This window comes from Nelumbo nucifera, chromosome 2 (assembly GCF_055504915.1).
Source record: "Nelumbo nucifera cultivar China Antique chromosome 2, China Antique-T2T, whole genome shotgun sequence".
Classification (NCBI taxonomy): domain Eukaryota; kingdom Viridiplantae; phylum Streptophyta; class Magnoliopsida; order Proteales; family Nelumbonaceae; genus Nelumbo; species Nelumbo nucifera.
Window position 1 is genome coordinate 59,570,274 of NC_142650.1, and position 18,948 is coordinate 59,589,221.

At 37.0% G+C, this 18,948-nt stretch overlaps 1 long non-coding RNA gene and 1 pseudogene across 1 annotated transcript; one reads left to right on the forward strand and one right to left on the reverse strand.

Annotated features, from left to right (window-relative positions):
* On the reverse strand, positions 1-5,578 carry LOC148802257 (vignain-like; annotated as a pseudogene).
* Positions 5,579-10,281: 4,703 nt separating this feature from the next.
* Positions 10,282-17,029, forward strand: LOC104612515 (uncharacterized). The gene is made up of 2 exons (XR_737823.3): positions 10,282-10,553; positions 16,581-17,029. It is a non-coding gene; the product is annotated as an uncharacterized LOC104612515 (long non-coding RNA).
* The last annotated feature ends 1,919 nt before the right edge of the window (positions 17,030-18,948 follow it).

Below are 18,948 nucleotides of genomic sequence, written 5' to 3' on the forward strand. Positions count from 1 at the left end.
TTAGTGAGGAAGAGATCCAGACTCTTTTTGAACTATTAGACAATCAATAGGATAGGAGGGTTCCATGGCGATGGCACAGAGGCCTTCCTTGGTAGCAACATCTCTCTCCATTCTGACATACCCTCCTTCCCCCCAACTAGTACCCCATGAATTCTTCACCAGTCAATACTTGGTGCCAATATTGCTTGTCCCATAGGTAACCACAGTCACAACATGGTCTATGTTGGTTCCACACTCCCCAGCGAAGATGCCGCTTGAGTAGAATTGGAAATCAAAGCCACTTGAATCTATCCCGACCGAAACTGGTTGATTGGAAACAGCCTTCAGCAACGCCATCTCATCGTCGGCCGGGAGGAGACTTCGTATCCACTGATCGTAGCTGCCGGCAAAGCCAACTCTTTCGGTCGTCGACACCTTGAGCTTGCTTGTATGGGTAGCTGGTGGCTTCAGTGGCGAGGCCGTGTTGTTGGATGAATTGGAAGCGCTGTCCACGAAACCACCGCTGCATCCCTGGTTTTGACCGGCGGTGTCACAGTCTATTAGCTCTTGCTAGGAGAGAGCTAATTAATAGATGATTACTAGTAAGGAGTCTGCATTTAATTTGATAATGGGTGTTAGTTTAATTCATGAACCATATAAGCCAATAATATATGATTACTAGTAAGGAAGGCCATACTAATGCATGGATTGAATAGAAATTTGGATAGGTTTGGGTTGGTAAATTTAAGTTTAGAGTTTATACATCAATTTGGTTCTAGGCCAAGGTCCCATGTTCAAGGTTCGTCCAGGGTTGGCCGTTAATCCCACTATTCATCTAATTTATACCCGTGTTTTATTAGACTGGATCAAAAGAGCTTTAAACACATTTAGGCTAAGTTTGGGAGTACTTGGGCTGGGACCACACCAATAAGCACTTATTTGTGTTTGGGAAATAAACACTTATTTCTTTTCTGGCCTTTTTTGGCCCACCACATCATTTTGAAAAATACCTATACTTATTACCCCTATTTAAAATAAGTGATTTTCATCAAATGCTTAAAAGCACTTATTTTTTAAATAAGCACTCCCAAACTTAACCTTAATAGGAAATAAGAATTTAATGGGAGGAAGGGAGATGTTCTTGAAGAGAAAGAGGGGGGGGGGGGGGGGATTAAGAATGATTATATTAAAAAAAGAATAATAATATATTTCAATTGAGAAAATTAAGACAAGAGGGTTTTTAATATTTCATGTGTAAAGGAGAGAAGGGAAGACTTTGTATGAGACCCTTGGCCATATATATATATATATACCCATGATGGTTGTGCAAATCTTTTGTACCCGGTATGAGATGCCCTGAATTCTTCGTTGGTTTTATCTGCAAATTTGTTGATGCTTAGCTTATATGATCTATTTGCAGCCATGTTGAAAGCTTCGATTCGATCGCTCTACATTGTCTCTGAATACCTTGAGACTCAGTTTGGTAAGAGTATAAATACAGATATATAATGTGCAAATACATACAAAATACAAGGTTTTACACTCTATAAATTTATATTTATACTCCTTCCAAACCGAGTCTGAATAAATGCCTCTCCCTCTCCACAGTATCACCATAACGAGCCATCCATTGCTCGTGCCTCTCCAACATAGATATCTCCTGGAGATTGTGAGCTGCAGCTTGGGAAGCCCAGACTCTCATCAAAATGAGGAATAACATGAGCAGAAGAGTTGGCACCCAGGCGTGCATTCCATTATATGAACCCTCACGAAGAGCTTTGAGAGGTGCACTGAGTATTCTCTGCTTTATATAGACACAATTTCAATTTGTTCCCACTAGTGACAGGTAGGGTTGTCAATGAATTGGGTTTATTTGATAGATTCAATTATAATGGTTTTGACTTTACGGTTTTGCCTCAATTAATAATTGGGTTGATTTTATTATTTTATTTTATTTTACTTTTGCTTGTTTCAAATCGATTCAGACCCAAAACCGATTATTTTATTATATATATATAATATTTTTTTATTTTTTATAATTTTATCATGCTTTATATTTAAAATGATAAATTTGATAAATAATGCATAAGATAATATATATATTAACTAAAAATATTTAATTTATTAACATATAAATAATTTAGTATTTATCTATAATTTTTATTAAAATTATTATGAATCTATGATTTTATCCCGTTTATTGGAGACTGATATACCTAGACCTAACCCATTAATAGTCGTAGTGATAGGATATTTTATTGTTCAAATTGACTTTTTCACCTTTTATATATATAATATTGGAAAGGGTCCTATTCAGTTGAGGGTGGATGTTGAAGCCACCTCATCAGAAAAGTACAAAATATTTAGAAGCGTGGCCTTGTCAATCACATTGAATACAAGATCATTTCCTTTTTTTAAATAGGAGCAAAAGTTTCAACTAGTGTTAAGACTTTTGTGTCCTTGAGGAAATGGTCCTATTCACGATGGATATAATCATATAAAAGCCACCAATTAAAAATTACAAAAAATTTCAGGAGGCGTGGCCTTGTCATCACCGTGAATGGGACCATTTCCTCTTTTTTTAAAAGGGGCAAAAGTTTTATTTTTTCTTTTATTTAATTGCTTTATTGAGAGCTGCAACTTGGGCTGGAATGGCCGCCATAAATCCAACCTCAAAAAGTTGGGTTGGGTCGGGTCGGATTGAAGTTTAGGTTATGATTAGAGTTGAAAAGTATGGGCTCGATTTAACTTTGGGTTGGATTAGGGTTGAGGTTTTGGTAACCCAACCCAATCCAAGCCTGAATTGAGTTCATATTATATGTATATACAAATATTACATGAGTACCTATATATATAAATATGTATTTATGTATAGAGGTGCTCAACAAAAACCAAAATAAAAAAAAGCTGAAAAATCGAATTGAACCAAGGAAATCAAATAAAAAAATCTGGTTAATTGAATTGATCGGTTCAATTTCAGTTAACCTAAAAGAAAAGCTAGCAGTTAACTGAATTGACTTGTATATTCATTATATTTATATTTTTAATTAATTATTTATAATATATTAAATTATATATTATATGTATTTATAGTATTTGTAATATAATATATTATATATTTATATGTTTTTTTTATAATATATGTTCAAAATATAAAAAAAAAATTTGAGAAACTGAAAGACCAAACCTGTCAGAAACCGAATCAATCACCCAATTAACCGATTGATTTTGGTTCCTGGTTTTTCAAAAACTGATAGTATCAGTTTGGTTTCAAAAAGTAGATCATGGTTTGGTTAACTGAACCATGAGCACCCCTCTGCATGTATAAATGAATGATATATGTATATTAACACATTTGAGTTATAAAAGCAATTTTTTAAAGCATGATAACTATGTCGCTTAGGTGTTAAAATTAAACTTAATTGACCTTAACCCTTAAATCTAGGAAATAAGAACACGTTACAAAAGGAAGTAGAGAATTTGATGTGGGGTTCAACAGCTTGGGTTGGTTTAGGCCTTATATGGTTGACCTCAACCCAACCTAACCCAGCCCAATTACACCCAAGTTGCAATTCTCTAAACTTTCATTCTGTTCTTATATTTTTCTAATAAACATTATTTTATTCCTTTATGAATAATAACCAAATAATTAAGATTCCTTTGATATTCATTATTACTAAAACAAAAAATCATTTTGCCTAGCACAAGTTTCTAATATCATATATCAATCAATCAACCAACCAACCAATCTCTCTCTCTCCTTTTGGATCCTAGGTACATAGAGATCTAGTGCTACAAAATAAATATTTTTTTTTTGGTATTAAACAGAAAAGACAACAATACAAGAAGATTCAGGGAATACTTTCCTCTAAGACTAAGTTCTCCAACCAAGGAGGTCCTAAAGCTATGCAACCATGCCAACCATCTTCAATTTTGCTGTGAAAACTTTGTCTCCCAAGAGAGGTTGTTTTTATCAACTCTTGGGAATCTGATTTACTATTATTCGAGGGGCCCCTACACCTACAACTTCCACTGGGCCTTTTCTTAAAGTCAATACTTCTAAAGTAAGAACCGGAGCAGAGTGGATCCACCTACCTCTAGCAGAAATCAACAAACCAGAGGAAGATCAAATAATATACCCAATGGCAGCATGAGGTGAATTTGGCTGTCTCGATGCATCTGAGTTAACTAATATCCTAGTGGTGGCTTCTCCTAAATAGTCGGAGTAAGAGTTGGTTGATGATGGCTATCGATTATGGAGTCCTCCTCTACTTGCTTATTTATCAAACCCCGCGCTCTTCCCAAAACTAAAACAGGGGACTCGTATTTTCCTTGAAAGATTAGAGTATTTCTAGATTTCCAAATCAGCCAACTGACAATGGCAATAGCTCTGCAAGCTTCCTCACTGGAGCTCGATCCATCACCTAGTTTCTCTTTAAGCCAATGACTAAATTCAATCCCCACCATCTGGGTAATAGGAATAGGCATATTAAGGCCAAACCATATAGCTCTAGCGAATGGACAATGATGCATTATGTGGTTTAAAGTCTCTGGTCCATCTCCACATCTTTGGCAAGTGTCATCTTCAACTTAAGTGTCTCTCCTTTAGTTTTTCCAGAGTAGGGACTATTCCCTTCGAACAAATTTCAAATGAAATATTGAATCTTTGGTTGAGTATTAACATACCAGATTTTCTTCCACATTAGATCTAGAGAGAATTGGATTTGAGGAATTTCATCCAAGGTTCCATTCAAAGCCAAGTAGTAAGCTGATCTTACTGAGAATTCACCATCCTTAGTAAAATCCCATACAAGCTGGTCCTGAGATCTTGTCTAGCTGAGCGGCATTGAAAGAATGGCCCTTACTTCTTCCTCTGTGAATAGATCTTTGAGTACATTCTATTTCCAGGTTCTTGAATTTTGTTTATTAAATCATACACTTTGGAGATAGTAGCATTTACCTGTTTTTCCGAGGCAATCTTGAAATTTCACAAGGAAAGGATTCAAGGCTTATTCCAGATATCTATATTGGCTTCGCTTCTTATTCTCCAAATGAGGCCTTTTCGTAGAAGATCTCTACCATACAAAGTGCTCCTCCACCCCCATGATGGGCGAGGGCCCAAATCTGCCTCCATGAAGTTTCTTGAAGGAAAATAAACATTTTTTAAAAGCCTTGCTCAAAGAGCTTCTTGGTTTTTGAGCAGATTCCAAGCTGCTTTCGCCAACAATGCTTGATTAAACTGAATCAGGTTTCTGAATCCCAAACGACCATTTGCATTTGAATGATAGAGAGCTCCCCAAGATATCTAATGGATCTTTTTTTCTCTAGCCTTTTGCCCCCATACAAAATTAGCGAAGTTGCTATTTATTTTCTTCAACACATCATTTAGAATGCGAAAATGCATCATTGAGTAAATTAGGGAAGTCAAAGATGAAGCCTTAATGAGCGTTTCTTTTCTTGATGAGGTGAGTAATGCCCCCTTCCAATCACTTACCTTTGATTGGACTGTTCCGTGGAGATTTGAGAAGACCTCTATCTTACTCCTACCTAGAGTTGTCGACACACCCAAGTACTTAGAATTTGAATCTCCTTGAGGCATTTTCAGAACATTTTATGACATCATTTTCCTAAGTCAGTGAGGGATGTTTTTACTGAAATAAACTGCAGACTTTGCATTTATTCTCAAGCTAGTACAACTTTTGAATGACTAGAGAATATGATTAATTCTATGACATTGGTTTAAGTTTGCTTTGGTAGAAAGAATACAATCATCAGCATATAAGAGATGAGTTAGTTCTAGACCCTAATGACATAGCTTCATTCCTTGGAAGCCAAGCAATTCAACACCCCTCTTTAGAATATCTGTAAGGCTTTGCATAACACATACATATAGGTAGGGTAGAGTGGATCCCCTTGGCATATGCCATTTGATGGTTTAATATGACCCTTGACAGTTCCATTTGATGGTTTAATCCATTTCTCAACAAAACTCATCATCCTTAGGCTCTCCTCTAATTGTTTCCAATTTATACTATTATATGCTTTATGCATATCTAATTTGATAGCCACAGAGAAGAGTTTTCCTTTAGTTTTTTTTTTCTTTAAATAATGAAAAGCTTCATGGAGATTCTTATGTTATCTAAAATACTTCTTCCATGCAAGAATGCACTTTGAGGTTCCTCAATTATATTATTAAGCACTAATCTGAGCTTATTTTCCAGTGCCTTTGCATAAAACCTGTAAATGACATTGCAAAGGGATATTGGTCTGAACTGTTCGATTGAGAAATGACTTTTTTGCTTTGGAATCAATGCAATGTAAGTAAAATTTAACTCTTCATCAGCCTGCTCCTCATTAAACATATATTGACAAGCAAAAATTACATCACCACTCACAGTCGGCCAGAACTTTTGGATAAACTCAACATTGATTCTGTCCGGGCCTGGGGACTTTTGGGGAGGGGCACACAACAAATCATTTTGTTTAGAAGAAATGGTCAAAGGGGCGACCTGGTGACCATTGTTGTCTCTTTGAGGAGCTTCTCTATTATAAATGGCATCAAAATGATTGACAAAAGCTTCAGTGATTTGCATTTCCTTTTCTCTCCAACTTCCTTGGCCATCTTAGATTTTATAGATTCTACTTCATTGTCTTCTTCTAACAGCAGTGGCATGGAAGAAATGAGTATTTTTGTCTCCATTCTTTAACCACATAATTTTGGATTTCTGTGCCTAGAATTTTCTTTCTTGCTTTCTAATTTGATTTAACTCCTTCTGAAGAGATCCTGTTTTGTTCATGTTTTCTCCCGCGTGGAAGGCTTGGTGACATTCTTTGAATTGTCTTTTAGTGGTCATTTTCCTCTTTTCCAAATTTCCAAAAGTTTCTAAATTCTAGGTCCTCAAAGTTTGTTCAAGTTTTAAGAAGCTTTCTAACCGGATGAGTATCAGTGACATTCCATGCATTTGTTACAACCTCTTTACAAGAAGTCTTTGTTAACCACATAGATTCAAATCTGAAGGGTCTGTATCCCTTCCAATTAATTCAATTCATTTGGATTCTCATGAGAGTATAGTCTGAACCTATTCGATCTTCATATAAAACAGTTGCCTCTTGAAACAATAGACGCCAAGCATTTGTGGCAGTGGTTCTATCTAGACGGGCTTGAACATTTTCACCACTTTCTCTGCTATTCATCCAAGTGAAAGGATAACCTTAAAAACCAATATTTATCATGCATAAATTATTTAACATAACTTTAAAATCATGCATTCTAGATTTAGATGGGGGTTACCTCCTTTCTTTTCCGAAGGGTGAAGAATTTAGTTGAAATCGCCTATAATAGCCCACAATTTCTGGGATGAGGGTCTTAGACTTATAAGTCCTTGCCAAAAGTCACCACGCATTCGAGAGTTAGGTTCACCATGAATGAAAGTTACCATCTAAATGTTGATTGATAGAGGATCAGAAATGTCAAAATGGATATATCTATCTGTAGTAGCTTTGACCTCTGTTGTCACAGGCTCTTTCCAATCCAAGCATAAACCTCTAAAGAGGCCTCTTGGGCTCTTCAACACATAACGATCAAACTTCAATCTCTTACACAAATGCTTGACCACTTTATCTTTATTTTTTGTTTCTAAGAGAAACAAAATAGAGGGTCGATGGACCCTAACTAGCTCCATAAGAGACTGAACTGTTAAAGAAGAGCCCACTCCTTGACAATTCCAATATAAAAGATTCATTGGCCTTGGCGGGGGCTATTGATTGAGAGCGATTTAAAGGTAGACAAATTTTTTACTTCATTTAATTCTTTATATGAATGGAATATGAATTTCCTTCTCATGATTTTCTGGCCAGTTTCTTGAGGTTTCTTCTCCAAGGTATTTGGATTTTGCACATGTTCAATTTGTACGGGTTCTTCCTGATACCAGGACTTCTCAAAAGTGTGTTCAAGCTTCCTCTTGATTTGTCTATCCTTCCATTAACTCCCATTTTCTTCCTCCATGATCATCTGATCCTAATGCAATAATCTCATTCGTCTTGGATTCTATTCAGAAGTTTGAGAGTGCTTTGTTTCCATAATTTCCAAGTTCATGCCTATTGGATTTTTGTTTTTATACTTAGATTTGGGATATGGTGATCCGACCCAGGAGTATCTCTTTTCTTCCCAATTTTCTTATCGTTTAATTGCGTCGGGCTATCCAGCACCCAGACTACAAAAGCCATCATAGTGTTCAAAGTTGTTCTCAACTGCCTCGGGATCACCAACCTTATATCTGTTCCGCATACCAAGTCCCACTCGTCACTTGAGTTTGTACCACAGATTTCCTTCCATCTGTCTTTATTCACTTGTATAACGTCTCTCTATCCAAGTATGTGTATAGGGTTTGACCCCCACCACTAGTCGTACCAGATCCACTATCAGAATTTGTTCCTTCTCTCTCCTTGCTTTCGTCCCAACTGTTCATCCACCGATTCTGATCATCCCTTCTGTCACTAATCGAACGTTGATTTTTACAGTGCTTCTCTAGATTCCTCCCCTCCTCATAAGTGTTTGTGTCTTCTTTTGGGGCTCTTTTCAGTCTTGGAGTAGTCTTTTTCATCCATGGTCCAAATGGTCTTGGAGTTTGAATAGATTCCCTACTATTCGTTGTGTCTTCTTCCTCATCTTCGCTCGAAGATACTCCTTCCTTATTTGCTGAGTGACAACTGGTATCAATATGTCCAATAAAACACAACTGTAACAGAAGTTTGGGAGTTTTTCGTACCTTACACTTACATCGGATCCACATATTTTTTGATCTTTACACTCACCCTTGGTTTAAGAGGGGATGAGGGAATAACTCATGGATAGCATATCTGAGCCCGTGTTTGGCACCACCGCCAGCTAGATGACCAAGACCAATAAAAAAGGTTTGGTCAGATTAGATTAGACTAGAATCCCACTAAATTCATGTCAAGTGTAAAGCCATTGGATTTTTTGTTTAAGTAGTTCCTTGTTGACAAATTCTAGGCTTTGTGTCCTATTGTCCAGTGGCACTTAGAAGAAGAAGCAACTACTATCTCCACCACCATAGTAGCCTTAACAAGCAAGATAGATGATATTGCAATTGATTGTGTTCTCATCAAGAAGTGAGTGTAGGGGTTAGCCATCGGTGTCGGCATTGAGGATTGGAGATTTTGCATGCATCATGATTCATGGATTGGAATCTCTCATTCCCTTATGCACGTTGGTGATTCATCATCATGCCCTCCAAGTAGTGTTGTTGGTATGACCGTATGGGTTTTCGTGGAGCATCTCAGGCTTCTCCGTTGGAAGTATGTACCACCACTGGCATTCATTGTTGCTGCCCATGGAGTTGAGATCTTTTGCCAAAGGACCTACCAACATGATCTGGCACCGCACATCTTACTATGAGTCTGGGACCTACCATAAAAGTAGGACAGACCATGTATGAGATGTGCGGTGTTAAATTGTGTTGGTAGGATGTTGGAACATGTTTTGTTGGTAGGTGATCTGGACTCTTGCCCATAAGCCATGCCTAGATCTGCTCACAACATAATAATTTCCAACATGGTCTGTGTCTGCACATCGCAAATATGGTGGGTCCCAGTTTTATGATGGGCTCCAATCTCATGGTGAAATGGGCGGACACAAATCATATTGGGATAGTTTTTGTTGTGTGTATTGAGTAGGGCTATCAATGGGTTGGGTCTGGGTCAAGACATGCTAGAAGCCTAGAACCCAAACCAACTTGACAAGATAGTGAGTGGAAGTAACTATGATTCCAGAAAAACTTGTATCCAATTAACCAATATCAACCAATCACGTGGTATTTATTAAAAAATATTTTCCACCTCAGAATTTTTTATTGATTTTTTTTTTTTATTTTTTTACCAATACCTTTACCTATCATTCACTACTAATTATCCCTTCATTTTTTATAGTATCCCCCATGGTTTTCGAACCATCGTTGACCTGGATAGTCAGACTGTTTGGCCCAAAAACCATCTAGGCAACTAGTTTCATTTCACCCTTAATTGGTTTTTTTTGGCCAAAAAATCATTAATTTGGTAAGCGATATACTAACCCAAGTGATCGAGCCATTGACCTATTCGAGCCAGACTGGTTTTTTACTGTTTTTATTTTAATTATTTTTATTTTAAAATTAAAATGAATCGTCCATATCAAATGGTTGAACCGCTGACCCAAAAACCTATAGTCAAAGCGGTTCGATCTGTGGATCGGTTTTTAAAACATTGGGTATCTTTCACTTATCACTGTTCTGAACTGTAAAAATCCCCCAAATTAAACCGGGGGTTTAATGAATTCGGATTTGGTCCTCATATTCCCAATGCACGGCTGCAAGGGTCTGTTAGGACGGTTTTGTGAGGACCAAAATCCGATTTCGAGTTTGATCGGCCGAAGGGTAGACAAAGAGGAGCTAAGGTGAGACGTCCATGGCATGACAGCGAGTTTCCGGCATGCACTCCGGGAAAAAGATCCTCCACTTCTGGCTCTCGGGCGGGCTTATCCTGCACCATCTGCTTCGACGCTCTCTGGTTTTTCTATTGTACGCACACACGGTTCTTCCTACATTTAGAGAAACTTTTGATTCAGTTCTGTTGGTTTAATTCATGGTTGCAACCAAAGAAAAAGATAAAATAGTTTTTTGTTTTTTATCACAATATCTCTACTATTCTGGTTGCTTCATCTGAACTTACCGTTTTTCAGTTTACGTACCTGCGAATTTATTTAGTTTTTCGTTTGATCTTAACAATTGATGCATATAATTGCTAAAAATGCTGTTGCATGTCCATTCGATGCTAATATGATGTCAATGATGCGGTTCCTTCATAAATTGTTAATGTGAGATACTGCTATATATTGAGCTAGACGATAATGCATTGACATATGTGTCGTCCTCGGGAAGTTGAAGATATCAATCCAAAGGAGTTGTAATAACATATTTGGGATCAAAGATAAGTAACTGTGTTGGAACTTGGAAGATGTGGTTAGTTTGAAGTAGTTTGGTTGTCTTTAAACACGAAGAGTTGACAATCTGGACCCCACATTCTGGTTGAGAAGCTACTGGTCGGAATTCCTCAGCTTGCCTTTTGTTGGTCTGCGGGTGAAGGTTGTTGGAGAGAGGGTCAATATCATAGGGGATTAAAACCTCTCATTCGTGTGATCCCTTGCATTTTAAGGAGAATTCTTGTTTTGATGTGATGTAGTTCTCAGAAATAAGAGGGGATTCCTAAGCTTTGGCCTTCTGGAGATATGGGAACTTGGTTTGAGATAACTCAAACCACCAATCTTTATGGTATGCTCATGCTTATATACTTTGTTTATGAGCAAACAAGGCAGCTTTTACATTTAATTGGCTTGCATGCACAAGATGCATGCATCGGATGTTTTAAATTAATTTATTAATTGTATTTAGTGTAAGAAGTGAATTATTATAGCACTGAGCAAAGTGACAATGGATAACAAAATTAGAGGAGCCAATTGGGATCAGGGAGGACAAAGTTAGTTTGATTTCATCCCAAGACTGTATTAGGGTGGGGGAGTTTGGAGGGGCAGGAAGACTAATCACTTGGTTATTTGAGTTGATTTGATGCTGGGGTGTGACTTGGTGGGTTGTGTCATTTTGGATCTAGCATATCATGGTTCCTTGGGTGATATTGGTTAGAGGGAAATAGGGAACTGGGAAGCATCATGGCGGGAGAGGGTTGCCTGTTTTTGAGTTGTTGGTGATTTTTATTTCTTTTTCTTTTTTGATTGTTTCTTTCCTCTCCTCCATTCCCCTATTTTGGGAGCCATCCCCTTTCTTTGTTTCCCTTAGTTTAGTTTTCTAGTTGGAGTTATTCTGTTTCTCCAAATTGCTATTTATCTAGCATGTCTCAGAAGCAGTAACCATTTTAACTACCGGTAGCATTTGCATGGAGACTCAATTTTGGTACCAAGTATAGTGCTTTTTTTTTATACTAGGTTTTTGTTATCACAATATGGGAAAAAGAAGGGAACCACCAAAAATAACAAAACTTTACATGGTTAATGAGTTAGAGCCATGTACATGATATGCATGTATACTCCCTTATGCATCAAAAGATAGAGTATCCTCCACTTTTCAGCAAAAGCTATCATAGTTAAACCCTTAAAATCCTTAAGAATCACTGGCAATGAACCAAGCTGATCAGGAAATTCATGGAAGATCTCTTGTCATCAAAGATTCAACTGTTCTTTTCATTCTTGATGCAGCAACAAAGTTCAAAAGAAAGAAGGTTTCAGATAATGGTTCCATGCCATCAGGAAGTCAGCATTCTAAAACCTCTTTTACATCAAAAAGTAATTGAAGATGATGAGTTCCCTTTATCTTCTAAAATGTTTGAAAATAGTATTCTTAATTTCCTTTGATATAGACGCCTGAGACACTGGTTGGCTCTTAATTTTTCTGATCACCAATTCCATGTGGCAAGGTTTCATTTTGAGTATGCAGTCATTGTTTTCCTTCCAAATGCTCCAGCACAATAATGAAGGAAGTGCATTCTATGGTGTATGACCACATTTGCTTTGACATCACATTGGCTATGCCAAACTCAAGCTCCACAATGTCTTCTGGGATTACCCTTTGTCAACTGAAGAATGCTAGGAAATGGCATTTTGTAGGCAAATGAACAATGCATCAACAAGTGGAAAGCTGATTTTTCCTCCACCTGAAAAGAGAGAACCTGTTTACTCTGTCTTTTCCACATGGAATTAAATATGGTAAGGAATTTTTCAAATAAGGAGATAGATATTTTGGAAGGAATATTTGCATTCCAAATTCATTTCCATGGGAAAGGGTCACTGAAGGTAGCCATGAGAACCACATAATAATATTTAACTGAAAAAATACCTTGTATTCTAAATTCTTGAATCCTCTTCCCCCACCAGAATAGTTTAGGTGTTCCAGGAATTAAACCAATATAACCAATGTGTATGCCTACCAATCATTCACATGGCATTGTAATCCAGGAGTCTATCCCACAAGGTGGTAAGAAGTATAGAAGAAAAGGTGGACAATAATTACAATACTTGAATATTACTTTCTTGAACATTGATACATCCTTCTTATCTCTTTGTTGTCACCCATTCTAGTGACACTGACATATTTATCTTCAATTGTGTTGAAGAATCTTTGAATCCATTTTTAGGTTAAAGAGGCCCATTCAATGATTAAATGAAGTTTGCATCCACCACCTACCTAGAGCAGATGGAATTACAGTTGAACTTTAGGCTTTCAAGAGAGAAGTTTTTTTTCCCTCTGCTGAGTTTCTCAAGATCAGCTGGTTCCAAGAAAACTATTAGCAGATCCATTCTGTTATTTCTAAACCCTCTACCTATTCAGATAGACCTGAGTTCCCAAGTGAAGAGCCATAATATTTAAGTTTGATTGTATCTCCATTAGGAGGAGATCAATATCTGGATACAGTAATAAGTGGAAATGAGTTCACTTCCACTACCCTATTTCTTTAAACGGAGACTATACAACTCAATACAACTCAGTCAAGCATTATCCCTAATATTTGATATTTGTTGGTTGTGTAAACAAATAGCATCAACTTTACTTTGTCTATTGCCAATTGCCATATATAAGACTACCTCACTGGACATCCTTTTGGTCTTCTGCATTGCACCATTGATGCCTTTTAACTTGCACCGGATTATTTGTCATTGGTGCCATTTTTAGTTTCTATTGCATATTAGAAAAATATCTTACTTGAGCTCTTCTCAGTTCTCATCTTGTCACCTATTGTTTATTTCCCTAGGTTTCCATAAGTGCATTTGTTTCTGGTCTTACTATTCTTCATGCTATCATTCATCTATCTCAACAACCCCTCTCCTGTTTCTGTGTTCTCAAACTCCCTATTATTTGTTAAACAGGGAATCAATTATCTTTTTCATCCATTGTCATTCTGTTGCTTAGGTTTGGACTCATTTTTTGCTCCCTTTGGAGTCTATTGACCTTGCTTTGATGACGTGGTGGAGTTGATATGGGGTGGGCATTACCCCTTTTATTAAGTGGTGAAAGATCATGTAAAGATGTAGCGACATACTGTGGTTGCTCTTTTCTGAAGGCAGATTATAGACTACCTGGGTGATTATTGATCTGATCATTTTTGAAGCTTCTAACTGAATATATATATATATATATATATATATATATATAAACTATAGGAGAATAGCCGTTCATTTTAAGGTCTTCCTTCTTTCAAAGGCTTTCTAGTCCAGGTCCCCTCTCCTTTGCCTTCATTGTCAAGTGTTATTAAACCAAACTTAAAAGAAAACAGTATAATATTGTATTGCATTCATTAGCAATGGGCAGAACCCAAGAAAACATGTACAATCACCAAAGAACCTATACAGTGAAGTCTGTATAGTATACTGAGTTTGTACAGCAAGATACATAGCAAAACAACCTAAAGTCATCAAATTAAGAAACTGTAAATATGTCTTTGAAAGTAATCCCCCTGAATTCCTCAAGCACCATCATCCAAGAGTAAATGGAGCAAAAAATTTTCTTCACCATTTCATCATTCTCAGCCACCTTGTTGTTTAACAAACTCTGAATCTGATTTCTGTCCATTCATACAGTACATAGGATTTCTGCCAGGATAGAAACCAAATGAGTTTTTCTTTCTCTAATTCTACTGATATCATCCTCTTCTATCTCTCCCTTTTCTATTGATAACTGAGAGAAGGTATCCCACACTAGGGGTCAAGTATCAACTTAACTAATTACATACTTCTATCATTATAGCTTCTAAAACGCATTCCCTTATTTGTAGTTCCATTTCTTTGAGTTCTTCTGCCCCTAAATTGTCTCTCCATGTTTCTAGTTTTGCAATTACCCCTCTCTAGTCTTATCAATTATCATTCTAAATCATGCCATCTGCAAGCAACACAAACCTTGAATGCCCTTTTTATATGCTTGTTAATTCATCCATAATGAATGTAAATATATATAATGCCAATCCTTAGTGTAAACTTGTTTCAACATATTTATTAAAAACATGCTATTACATCATTTTTTCTTGGCCATCAAATTTGTATTGGTATGCTGGGCAGCAAAAATGAATTTTAGAGTTTGGTCAGTTGTATCAACATCAGACAGTGACTTACAGATAAAGAGCCTACCATATTTTTGCAAACTTCAGGGGATGGATGACTCATGTGGCAAGTTGTGACTTGGTACAATATTGTTTGAATTATCTAGTATGGAACTTCAGACTTCATAGGTGTGGCTCCAGTTTGACCAAAGTTATAACAATTTGCATGTGATTGCAACAAAAAATAATTTTTAGAGTTATTGTTAATCAATAAGGGTTGAGATCACCAAAGTACTCACTAACTAGACTTTCTATCTATTGGCCTATTGTTCAATGACCCGTACAGTTTCTTGGTTCCCTATTTGTTGTCTCAGCATGGTTCTGTTTCAATGATGCAGAATTCAGCATATTGCTGAGAAAGCAGTAAAACAAGCTCTTTTTGATTGGTAATCAGAATGGTGAAAATACGAATCAGAAAATGAGGATCAAAGGCTGCCCCAAAATATTTTATGACTCTCTAAGTTGAAAACTGATATTTTTATGATGTACTTTTGTGCTCTTGTCTATACAATATTATATGGTTTAACTGCACAATACCTAATATTTGTACACCTTGTTTTAAAAACACCAGGGCAAGGCACAAGGTTACCTAAAAAAACGTCTTACTGCCCGGGCACTGCCTTGACAAATGTGTATGTATGGCATTTCAATTATTTAATTCAGATAAGGTCTGCACAAAAGCACCACAATCCTCTGTTGTAGGGGATTTGGGCCAATACAATTAGTGGGGGTATGGTATTCAGTGAATCATACTCCTTTTTGTACTAAATGGAAGAATCATATCCCTTTCTGTACTAGTATGGGTTAGTCAGTGTTTTCATAAACACTTTTTCATAGACTGACACGCTTCTAGGAAGTTCTCAATCCAGTGGTATTTGACCTCACTAGATTCTTTTCAGTGATATTTCTTATACCAGTATTGAGGAAACTTGCCATATTATAGTAATATAATCTATTTGTATAGATGGATTAACAATTTTAACACAATTGGTTGAAGCATCAGTATTACACTAGCAAAAGATCTCAAGTGAGACACCGGTTGGCCTTGGTAGCCTTGGTAAGTTGCCAGATTTGGTGGATGCTGAACGCGGAGTTGTAAATGAACTTTGTGTTTGCTGTTGTTGGATGTTGGGTTAAAAACATAGTAACCTATATTGATATGGATGGGGCCAGGACCTTTTCTTATTCAGCTTGGGTGTTAATACTGCAGAGTTGGGATTTTCTATTCAAATGTGTGTCTCTCCGACCAAGGTCTGTTGGGCTGATTGCCCTTTTCTTTCAGGAGTAATATACATGTTAAGCTTCTGCTAGACATAAGCTCCTCTTATTTCTTGACTTGTGTTGTCTAATTTCATCTTTAGCTTTAAATGTGTCCCTTGATTTGAAGGCCATTTGTATTTGTCTCCAATATCAATAACGTTTACTGACAATTTTGTTCTGTGGTTCAGGAAATTCTGGTAACCCGTTTGTAAACCAAGCCTCACATCTGGTCTTTTCGCACAGCAGAAGCAGCTTCATCCCATTGGAAAGAATTGTTTGGCACTATAAATGACCATTGAATCAATAGTTTCCTGTTTCCTTGGATATACAGATGATGGTGTATTATAGAGAAAGAAACCCAGTTACCCAGGTTAACCCAGTTTTCATATTCAACTAACCAGAGTTGTCTCAGATTTTAGGTTGTGGTAAAGGCTAGCAAATCACTGCATGGAGATGGGGATGGAAGTGATCCAAAAAGGGTCTTGGTTCTGTATCCATCACTTTAATTATCACTTTGCAGCTTTATTACTTGTTCCTTTATTTATTTATTTTTTGTTCTTTAGTTCATACTTCTAAGAATTGATATTAAAATCAAAAGATGTGTGAAAGGGAAAAGATAAATAAATTTAAAAAGTGGGCATGTGTGCCATTTTCTACTCATAAATACTTCTCCTGCAAGAGTCAAATATAATAGAAAATCTCCCACCAAAGTGGTTAATCTTATTTTTACTTTTTGAGTTTTCCCTCCCAAGGCATATATTGGAAAACCCAATTGTCTATTTTAATTTCTACTTATATTTAATGGTGCATTGGTGCCCATCAAACCCCTAAAACTCCCACATGCTCGTCACTAGGGGAATCTCTCCCTTTTCAATTCCTCTCCTTTTTTTCTTTTCATTTTCTTCACTATTATTTATTATTAGGTTTATTATCATCCACATTGATTCAACACCTACCCATCTTGAGTACATTTATTACCATTTGAAATGAAAAATGTCTCCAAAGCTCCTACATCCATGGTCGCGTGACTTCCCTTCAGAATCAAGACACCTGGAGTCCTCGAGTGGGCCCCACATTTTCGTATTTGGGACATACCCATGGGCCATTGGTAAGTGGGCTCATCCGAGAGAGCCAACAGCTGATGTCACATCTGATGTGAGAGTTGTTGGAGTTGGGTCTTGGGGATGGGGGGGCTCAGGACTCAGGAGATAGTTGGGTGGGGTAATAAGGTAATCTAAGTGCCATGTCACATCTGACGTGGCTTCTTGGGTCGAAGGCTTGTTCTGACACAGGCCATGTCAGCTTGGACGGGCGGGAACCGGAATCCGGGCCGTCAACGGTCTTCCCGACAGCTTTTAAACCGCTGCTTACTTTGGCAGGGAGAAGGGTTTTCTTTCCTTCTTTTTATTTTATTTTTCATCGATGTATATTTTTCCTGGAAAAGGAAAGGAAAGGAAAAAGGGGCAAAAACCGGATTTAAGTTGAGTTCAGAAACGTAGATTTCGGGATTTGGAGATTTCGTTAATATAATAATGATTATTATATGAAGGGTTTTAGCTTTTACAGCAGAGCACCAGTTGACTGGATTGTATATCCAAAACGCTGGTTTTGAGGGTCCTAAAAATACTGCTTTTATTGCCCCTTGGCGGTTTTTCGGACCGGTGCGAAAGCGCCAATTGGGGGAACTGTTGCTGGTTTTACAATTATACCCTTGACATCCTCAGATGTTTCCGTTGTGGTCCCTCTTTTTGTCCCATATTTACTACATGAACTATAATTTTGAAATTTTTGAAGAAATTCCCGTTAGAAATTGGGTAGCCCTTTTGTAAGTTGAAGTGTTTGGGAGGAAATTAAATTGAATGGAGATGCCATAGACCATGATGTGAATCATTTGATAAAAAATAAAGGAAATGTTTTTGAGAAATCCTTGGGCATGAGCACGTCTAGCTTAAGGATTTTGTAAATGAAAATTTATTTTTAGTGTTGAGCCTGTAATGGTGCCAATTTTAGAAATTAGAAGGCTCCTAATTCAGAGTACTAGGGAAAACAAAAAAGATCCAAACTTGCACCGCAAAAGTGATTTGGAACCATCAAATTCATTTTAGAGTGGAGTCATATCTCAAAATTTTACATGACCATCTACAATATCAGTTGTGGGGGGATGAAAAAGGATTTCGGTGAAAGTCATAAAAAATGATTTAAATGCCCATAGTTTAACGATAGATATGGCATTGAACAAAACACTATTAAAAAATAGGATTCACGTAGTTGACTCCATATAGTTGGGAGTTGGGACAAGGCTTAGAGGATGATGATAATATTATGCAAATTTAAATGTAACAAAAGACTATCTTTTGAATCATTTTTAACAATTCTTAGTCTCAGTCCAAAATCTCTTCTTGTTTGCATTGTATTAAAAATTTATCAGGGCGTTGATCACAAAGGAAAATGGCGTTTATCTTAGCTGATTTCATATAGTTGGGATAAGGCATGAATGATGATGATTGATATTTGCCTCGTTTTTATTCCTTGGGGCTACACAAGGGGAGAGGGAGG